The sequence below is a fragment of the Mustela lutreola genome, chromosome 9 (assembly GCF_030435805.1).
Source record: "Mustela lutreola isolate mMusLut2 chromosome 9, mMusLut2.pri, whole genome shotgun sequence".
NCBI lineage: Eukaryota > Metazoa > Chordata > Mammalia > Carnivora > Mustelidae > Mustela > Mustela lutreola.
In genome coordinates this window covers 146,235,886-146,246,739 of record NC_081298.1, presented here as the reverse complement: position 1 = coordinate 146,246,739, position 10,854 = coordinate 146,235,886, and positions in this window count along the sequence as shown.

Sequence of the window (10,854 nt, the reverse complement as noted above, 5' to 3'; positions counted from 1 at the left end):
ACGGAAGGTGTCATTTCCCTATAATTTTATATATATCATTAATTTACTATATCTGGATACAACATATTACCAAACAGATGTTCATCAAAGACGAAATCATTTTTAATGGAACATAATAATTTGAACCTACATGTATTAATTATTTTTTTCGATCTAACATTTATAGTCTCGCTAAACATTTTATCAGTTGTCGACAAAATTCAAAAAAAAAATAGGATAAATAGTCGTGTTTGGAAAAGTAGATTTTTTTTCAAATTTGCATTTAAATGAAAATATTTGCTGATATTTTTAAAACTTTAAATGTAATTTTATATATATCTGACCTATCAGATGATATAAAATTTTTGGAGAAAATATGACATTTTTTTTTATCTTGGTTGAAGGTATTAATAAAGAGCAAGTGTTTGTATTATTTGTATTGTGATATCTTAGTTAATAAACATGAATAACTGGTATAAAATATGTTTTTAAAAAAATTTTATTTATTTACTTGACAGAGATCACAGGAAGGCAGAGAGGCAGCCAGAGAGAGAGGAATGGAAGTAGGCTCCCTGCTGAGAAGAGAGCCCACTGTGGGACTCAATCCCAGGAACCTGGAATCATGACCTGAGCCGAAGGCAGAGATTTTAACCCACTGAGCCACCCAGGCACCCTAAAATATGTTTTTTTTATATAGAATTATAGTTCTTGCCAAAATATGGAACTAGCTGGAACTGAATGCCTCCTTCAAAGTCAGCTCTGGAGAAATTATGCAAGTATAATATGGAACTATTTCAGATATTAACCAAAAACAAAGAAATGATGATAAATTCCTTAAAAGACTCAAAGTTGCTCTTGACTGGTATGTTTCAAGCTCTATTCCTAGTTTGAAGACAGGTTTTAACAGGCCTGTCACTGTAGAAATCAGCTGGATGTTTAGAGGCTATCAGAACTGTACAAAAACCTTGAAGGTGTAAAGACTTGAAAATTCTTTAGAGAGATTAGCTCCCTAAGGCATTATTCCTCCACACATTTTCCTCCAATCAATTAAGACTGATGGATGAGGGGCACCTGAGTGGCTCTCTCATCACGTGGGTGATGGGTTAAGCCTCTGCCTTCATCTCAAGTCATGGTCTCTGGGTCCTGGGATCCAGCCCCACATCGGGCTCTGCTCAAAAGGAAGCCTGCTTCCCTCCCTGCTTGCCTGTCCCTCTGCTTACTTGTGATCTCTCTCTCTCTCTCTTTCTCTATCTCTGTGTCCAATAAATAAATAAAATCTTAAAAAAAAAGGCTGATGGATGATAAATTATGAAAACTGCTCCCTCCAAATGATGCTTCTTCATAAGGATTTAAGAATTTAAAATTGTAAGAATTTAAAATTGAAACTTGATCATAGGATTTATCTTATAGAATAACATCAAATGAAGGCAGTTATTATTAGTTCTGAAGTATTTGTGATTCTGAATTCTTGGCCTCATTAGTAAATTTATTTTTAAATTCTCCCATGGAGTGGTGATTGGCCTTCAGTCTTTCATTGATGTACATCATTGGGTCAAATGAGATATGTGTGCCCAGAACTATATATCATCTTCTTTGTATTTCACTGGAGATGGCATTTCTGAGTTTTGTTCCATTGAATTTGGACAGATGTTTTAATAGTCACTTCTAGAGTTGGCCCTGGAGAATATCTTCCTTTTTTTCTCTTCCCAATTCTCTGAAAAACCCTGACTAATTCACATTATCACAGTGATATCACAATTCAAGTTTTTCCAAACACTATAGCTGCAAAATAGAAGGAAGCTACTCAGAATGTAATACTATTGTGAATGATTGAGAAAGAAAACATTATTATAATTAAGCTACCAGGTTTCAATGTATTTTATTGTGGCTTAGAAAATCCTAGCATACCCAGATGTTTATAGAGATTTGATGGTCCGAAGAGGAGCTGAACTCATGTACCAAAATATCTATGCACATAAAAAGTACAATTACTTACCTAAAAAAGATGATGTGGTTAACTTTATATGGCAATCCAAGTGTTATTGGAACAGGAATTTAAAAAATAGCTTAGGGGCACCTAGGTGGCGCAGTGGATTAAGCCACTGCCTTCAGCTCAGTTCATGATCTCAGGGTTATGGGATCAAGTCCTGCATCAGGCACTCTGCTCAGCAGGGAGTCAGCTTCCCTCTCTCTCTCTCTCTCTGCCTGCCCTCCGTTTACTTGTGATCTCTCTCTGTCAAATAAATAAAGAAATAAAATCTTAAAAAAAAAGAATGACTGTACTTTTAAAAAATAGTTTAAAAGGGGCGCCTGGGTGGCTCAGTGGGTTAAGCCACAGCCTTCGGTTCAGGTCATGATCTCAGGCTCCTGGGATCAAGCCCCACATCAGGCTTTCTGCTCAGCAGGTAGCCTGCTTCCCTTCCTCTCTCTTCTGCCCGCCTCTCTGCCTACTTGTGATCTCTCACTGTCAAATAAATAAATAAAATATTTTTAAAAATAGCTTAAAAGTATATGATAAAATAATGATATACATATACAAAGAAAAGATACTATACTGTGAATATAAATTAAGTAAAAATTGTTGAAATAAAGAATACAATAAATGGAGACTAGATGAATATAGCTGTAAAATGAATAAATGTGTTGGGAAAAACAAACAAACAAACAAATTAATGACTTCTGCCCAAATGCAGCAGAAGAGAAAAAAAAATAAAGAAAATATTTAAATAAGTACTGAGATGAATTTTGGAGAATTAAAGAATGATAAAAGATAGCAGACTTAAAATGATGCCAAACATGAGAAATCAGAAAGAAAACAAAACAAAAACCACACACACACAAAACCACTCATATACATTATGGTGAGTTTTAAGAATATCAAAAACAGAGAAGAGCATAAATGATGCCCAAGAGAAGAACAGATCACCTAAAATATACAAGAATAATACTGACAGCAGAATTCTCAATAGTAATAGCATATAAAGGAGACAACTGTGTGTTTGTATAGATGGAAATGATATTTGAAACTAGATATTATACATCAAGCCAAATTATTGATTAAATTTGAGCGCACAGTAAAAATACAATGAAGCATGTTAGGTCTTAGAACATTTATCACACAGAGACACACATTTTAGAAAACTTCCTTGGAGGACAGCTCAATTTAGATAGAGAAAACAGAATTATGTACTCAAAGGCACATTTTGAAGGAAGGATTGAATATAGTCTGCACTGCAAATATTCTTTAATCGTATGTTCTGAATTTCCTAAATTTAAGAAGTATTTGTTCAAATATTTATCTTTAAATAAACCCTAGGAGACTTTTTCTTGGATTCTGGAAAATCAGTCCATTTGCATACAAATCTTTTTGTCACTGATGGAAATTTTGATAGCCCTTAACTCTGGAATGCCTAATGTATTGTTACAGCAATTGTAATTTGCCAATACATGGGTGATGTGTATGTGTTGTGTGTGTTTATTTTTATTTTTGATGGTTTTACTCTTCTATGAGATTTTTAAGTAGACACAATTTTAATAAATTATGATTTGTTGAAATTTATCTGAGGTTATATATAATAAAATATAATTTGTGTGAACTAAAGGAGTGCATCTCCATTTTTTTGTTTTAAGAGTAGACTGGTCTTTAAAAATTGTCCAAAGAAGTACATTATATTCATTATTACATTTGATAATATACAATAAAGTATTTATGGGCATATGGAACCATATCAAATTCTACTATTAATTCATATTAATAATTACCATAAGAGGAAAAAGGGATATTTTTCAAAATGAAAATTAGCGTATTTTTCAGAATATGATATAGTGTTATTCACTGAACAGAGGGAACAAATGTCAAAGTTTAACACAGTTTACAGAATGTTTTAACATAAATTGAAATTTAAATCTGACCAAATTTCACAGTTTTAAGTAAAATGGTAGCACTTTATATCCTTGAAAAGTGGTAAGTGACCCAAAACATTGCTTAGAAAAACAAATTTAACACTACACTAGTCTGAGATGGTTAAGTGATGGTACAACTTGCCATTGTGTATCATCAAATGGTATATTTTTTTCTTTTGGTCTTGTCATTATATTTTATTTTAGCCATTCTGGTAAGTGTGTAGTGATATCTCAGTGTCATTTTAATTGCATTTCCTTGATGTCTAATTATGTCCAAATATATTATTTTGATGTTTAATGTTCTGAGCTTTCTCAGTTCAAGACCATGAAGCCACTTAGGAAAAATACAGTTGCAGATGCACTCATAGACCAACTCTGATTTAGAAATAAGAAGAAACATTACTACCCATTCCAACAAAAAATAGACGTGTTATGCAGTAGGGATTTTATAAATTACCTGACACAACTTATATAGTAAGTTGAAATGGGACAGGCAGCTTCTTGCAGCTATATACAACATCATTTTAATTTCAATTTTCAGTATAATTTTTCCAGGGTATACACAGAATATATATTTAATGTAAATTGTGAACATTTTCAACTCTGTATATGGAAATTAATCAATTTTAAGTTTATAACAATCAAAATTAACGGAAGTTTATTTTAAATTAGTTAGCTTTCTCTGCTTTGCAAGACAGAATAATCAAGAATTGGTAAGAAATGGGGGCACCTGGGTGGCTCAGTGGGTTAAGCCGCTGCCTTCAGCTCAGGTCATGATCTCAGGGTCCTGGGATCGAGCCCCACATCAGGCTTTCTGCGCAGCAGGGAGCCTGCTTCCTCCTCTCTCTCTCAGCCTGCCTCTCTGCCTACTTGTGGTCTCTCTCTGTCAGATAAATAAATAAAATATTTAAAAAAAAAAAAAAAGAATTGGTAAGAAACTGGGCGCCTGGGTGGCTCAGCGGGTTAAAGCCTCTGCCTTCGGCCCAGGTCATGATACCAGGACCCTGGGATCGAGCCCCGCATCAGGCTCTCTGCTCAGTGCAGAGCCTGCTTCTCTCTCTCTCTCGCTGCCTGCCTCTCTGCCTACTTGTGTTCTCTGTCAAATAAATAAATAAAATCTTTAAAAAAAAACAATTCGTAAGAAACAAATAATCTCTGTAAAATTACCGGGGGTGCATTATAAAGTGTTCTGTAACCGATCAAACTCACAATTTGGATTGAATGGCAAGTGATTTTTAAAATCTGGAACTCATTGTCAATTTTTTTTTCTTCATTGTGTCTTAATAAATTACTGTGTTCATTTGCATGGAAGTGAAGAAAAATGCATGACATTTCATCTCAACACTAACACTTTTAACGGGTAACTCTGAATGTACTTTACAGCAGTGTCACAAAGTAAAGATCAATGATGGTTCATGAAATATTTGTTATAATTCTCAAGGAGATAGGGAGTTTGTGCAAAAATGCAAATCACTTTGTGACTAAACACATTGTTTATTTCAGCTAATTTTAAGAAAATATGCTAAGACTCTCTCAAAAAAGGAAGCAATGATTTAGGTTTTCCTTCAAACTCCTTATCTAATCCTGAACCAACAGCACATAGTTCAAAGAGCAACTAATTTGAGCAGCTCCAATTTACACGTTTCCTAACAATGCTTAATTTAGTGGAATTTCTGTCCAATTATGTTAATTTGATGTAGTGAAAGACAAACATTCAAAAAGATCATCCTTAATTTATATAGATTGCCAAACTCTGCATTTTCTGAATGACGCCCAGAAACGTATTTTCAAAAACAAACAAACAATGGCAGAACCACTATAAGGTCATCTCTAGGCAGAAAGTGACTCAGAGCCTACATTACTCTCTCCCTGAAAGTATACTGTAGGCACTGAAACTACTACCCTGAGTCTGTGCTATCAAATTCCTTAAGTTAGAAAGTTTTAAAACCCGTCTGTGTGAGAGTATTTCATTTACAGATAGAGATTTGGTTGTTTATATATTTTCATACTTGATTTTTAGGGTGTAATAACTATGTTTTAAAATTCATGGTGGTTTTGAATACTGTTGGATAATTGTGCTAAAATGGTATATCCATTCCTCCTAGGAAACAGAAATTATAGAAAGGTAGTGCTTTTCAGATCTGACATCTTTGAGTCATTGCAGTTTCAGTATAAATGCAATAGGAAAAGTGACATTCATGTTTTTGATATTTTCTATAAATAATTTAGAATGTACTAGAGGCCTGGTATAAAGTGGGATGCCTAAACTTCAGTAAGATCTTGTTTTCAATTCAAAATAAATTTTATTTTTTATTTTTTTTATAATGTTCCTCAATTTCAGATAAGCACACCCCTAAGGTCCACTCCATTTTTTAAAAGATTTTATTTATTTTATTTGACTTATAGAGATCACAAGTAGGCAGAGAGGCAGGCAGAGAGAGAGGGAAGAGGAAGCAGGCTCCCTGCTAGGCAGAGAGCCCGATGCGGGGCTCGATCCCAGGACCCTGGGATCATGACCTGAGCCAAAGGCAGAGGCTTTAACCCACTGAGCCACCCAGGCGCCCCCAAAATAAATTTTAAATTGAATTATGCACCTCTAAGTTCAGAGACTATAAACATCAACCAACACAATTAATAAGTTCTATTTCTTGAAATTTCGGGAACATTGATAGTCTCATCTCCTGGAAGAACAACAGCTAAAATTTTTGGTCATGGATTCTTGCTAAAATATCACTTTCCCAAAGAAAATTAATGTTACGAATTTTCATTGATTGTTATTGATCATGAAGAATATAACAACCACGATAAAAAGAATAGGAAAACCATGATATCTCATCTGTAAGGGCATGTGGAAAGTAGGAAATGCTAATAAAAATAACTACCATTATTTCCTAAGTTAACATAATATAACAGAACACAAATATTTCATAACAATATTTTCTAGGCTCATTCTGATAACTCTTTTCTACATTCAAATTTAAAGGTTGAGGCATGTGATATATATTACACAAAAAACATCCCAAGGAATTTGTTAAAAAAAAAAAAACTCTTAATAAAGGGCAAATCCAAAGGAATTTTTTTCTAATTTAATTAACAAATTATGAATCGACTTACCTATTTCATCACAGTGTATCAGGCACCAATAATATTTTTAATCGTCATACCTGATGCAATAGTTACCATCTTTCAGACATACTGATCACGAACAAGCAAATAAACAAGAGCACCGTAGCTTAAGATCTTCCTGCATAAATATAGGACTACTTCAGACAATCTCTTCACCACAACATAGCAATGAATAGAAATCATACATGCTCTGTAATGGACATACAGATGAGATAGAAGGGGATGGGTGTTAATATATGCAGAATTTTATTAATTACATTGTAAAACATAATATGGAAAAACAGAATACAATTTTAGAAATACCCAGGTCACCATCATTGTTTTATTTTTATATGTGTAGATAAGGAGTTTAATAAACAATCCCTGACTATTCAACTTCTTATACTTTGAAAATTTTAGCAAAAGTAACAAACCTAGCAACTAGAAAATTGTATCTATCTGCAAAATACAGCTTTGACAGTATGGTATAGGAAAAGCAAAACAAAATAAGTAAGAAAAGTTTAACATTTCACAAGAGTTTTACTTTTATTTTTTATTTATTATTTTTTATTTTTCATTTATTATTTACTTCTAATTTCTACTTTATTTTAATGAAAATGTCATGACCATAACATAAGAGCAGAATTAAACCAACATGAGAAATTATTTTTTCATAAGTTATAATAAACTAGTTTGGTGATTAATTCAAAAATTATATTACAAACTTCAGTGTTCTTGCAGTAATTATCACATCATAAACAAATGAGTCAGGAGTCATAAACTAATGATGATTCTAAATGTTATTTAGAGAGACATTCTGTTCTTAATATATTTCAAATATTCTACACAAGGCAAAGTAGATCCAAGTAATCTGTACGCAAAATAAGATTTTCGAGAAGTATATATTTCCAACAGTATTTATAAAATATTACCTTTATGTAAGGCATCATCCTGGACTTTGTGGAAAACACACAAAGGAGTAAGAAGTGGCCCTTCAAGAAACATATACAATATCAAGGTTTAACATGAAGCAGCATGTCTTCTCTAAGTAAAAAAACATTGTACCAACTGACTTTACTGAAACTTTATATTTATTGCTCTCGTTTTAGGTCATAGTGTCCTTCTGCATGCAGGCTGCTATAACGGACATGATATAGACTGAATAGCTTATAAAAAACAGGAATTTATTTCTCACAGTTCTAGAACTGAGAAGTTCAAGATTAAGGAATGGGCAGATCCAGGGAGAGCCCACTTCCTCATAGATGGCTATCTTCTCACTGTAAACGTACATGATGAATGAATCAAGAGAACACTCTGGGGTCTCCTTTAAAAAGACTGTAATCCCACCTTTGACCTAATCACCTCCCAAATGCCTCTATGTTTTAATACTGTCACTTCCAGAGTTAGATTTCATAATATGATTTTGGGAGACATAAACATTCACACCATAGTATATATAAACAAAAAAAGACACAAAAACAACAAACAACAAAAATTATTTTAACTACCTATTATTTTCAACTACATAAAATTTTAATTTGTTTCTATATAATATTAAATAACTCATTTGAGTGATTCACTTATATCCAATGCATCTGAGTGCAATTAAATTTGCTTACCCAACATATCCAGCAGCATATTTCTTCAGACTATCCCATTCCCCACCTTACAGGATTTAGCACAATTAGAAGACAGGGGATAGAGGATAGATAGATAGATGTATACGAAAACACACTTGTACATACACATATGCATATTTTTTCTTGTTAATGATACTCATGCAAATAAAATTTAAGCTCAAGGAAACCTGTCTTGTGTGTTACTTAATATCCAGTTTTTAGTCAACATCCAAAAACAAATAATCCAATAAAAACATGGATAGAAGACATGAACAAGTGTTTCCCCAAAGAACACATTCAAATGTTCAATAGATACATGAAAAGATGTCCATCATCATGTATCATCAGGAAATTGCAAAGCCAAACTAGAAAGCGATACCACCTCACACCTCTCAAAATGGCTAAAATCAACACTACAAGAAACAAAAGGTGTTGGAGAGGATGTTAAAAAGTAACACTTGTGGGGGCTGCCTGGGTGGCTCAGTGGGTTAAGCCTCTGCCTTCAGCTCAGGTCATGATCTCAGGGTCCTGGGATCAAGTCCCACATCGGGCTCTCTGCCAGGCATGGAGCCTGCTCCCTCCTCTCTCTCTACTTGTGATCTCTCTCTGCCAAATGAATAAAATCTTAAAAAAAAGGAAAAAGTAACAATTGTGAACTGCTGGTGGTGATGCAAACTGATACAGCCATATTTGAAAACAGTATGGAATTTCCATAAAATTTAAAAATAGAAGTCCTTTGTGATCCAATAATCCTGTTGGTGTGTATTTATCCAATGAATATAAGAAAAATTATTCAAAGGGATGCCAGCACCCCTATGTTTATAGCAGCATTATTTGTAAAGCTAAGATATGGAAAGAGCCCAAGTATCCATCATTTGATGAATAAATAAAGAATAAGTGGTATGTATATACAATGGAATATTATTCTGCCATAAAAAAGACTGAAATCTTGCCATTTGCAATAACATGCATGGAACTAGACAGTATAATGCTAAAAGTGAAATAAGTCAGTCAGAGAAAGACAAATACCTTTACTCATATATGGAATAAAAGAAACAAAACAAACAAGCAAAGGGGGAAATAATAAGACATAGAAAGAGAAACAAAGCAAGAAACAGACATTTCATTATGGAGAGCAAACTGATGGTTACTTGAGGGGATCTGAAAGGAGTGATGGATTAAATAAGTGATGGGGGTTAATTAGAGCACTTGTCATGATGAGAACTGAGTGCTATATGTTATATTGTACACATGAAACTATTACAACCATATATGTTAACTAACTGGATTTCAAATGAAAACTTTTTTGAAATCTCAGTTTTTAGCTCACATTCTGGCTTACAAAAGGGATTTAGTCAGGAATTTGGAGATTAGTTAATGAACAAATAAGGGGTGAACAGGCAGTTGTTAGATAAAATTACTATCCTTTCTGGCATGATCTTATACCTTTTATCTAGAATTATTTTTAGCACCTTAGACTCTTCCTATTTTATTTTGAGTCATTAAACAAAAATTTCCTCAAAGGACCTTAGACTCCATCCAATTTGAGCAACAGTGTGAGAGAGGAAATGGTGTCCAGGAGGGAAAAAAAAAAGATGAAACTACTTTTGTTTACTAGTGAATGCATAGTTCTTCCACAGAAGAAGCTCTAAATGGTCATGGCTCCAGCTTTATATGTGTTCAGTCATATGTTCAGAAGTAGGTAACACTATCAAAAAATATAAAGCATCTGAGATTATTTTCCCTTATTTGAAAGCTGGTGTATGAGTCTGCCGTGGTTTCTTGGGTGTTGATAGAAGACGCAGACTCATGGTTCAGAAATAATATAGTTTATTATTCACAGCAATAGAGGTACCAGAATATTAACAGTATTTGTGTGTGTGTGTGTGTGTGTTTGTGTGTGTGTGTGTGTGTGTAGGGGTGGGAGTTATATATAAGTTCTGAGCCTCAGTTCCCATAAGAAGAATCAAAACAGAGGCAGATAATATTTGCAAACACAACAGGTTAAGTTAAAAAAAAAAGATACTATTTCTGTCTTCGAAGTCTATTCAATACAACCATCTTCAAAGGATGGTCTAGAACAAATAATAAATGCAGAAATGTAAGCAATCAATTGAAAAGTGACTCCCAAGAAACACACTTTGAGAGCCTTCATTTGACAAAAATACTATAGGATATTACATGGATCAGGTGCATTGAATACTGGAAGGTTAAAATTACAAGGGACCAAATATTTTGAGCAGTTCTG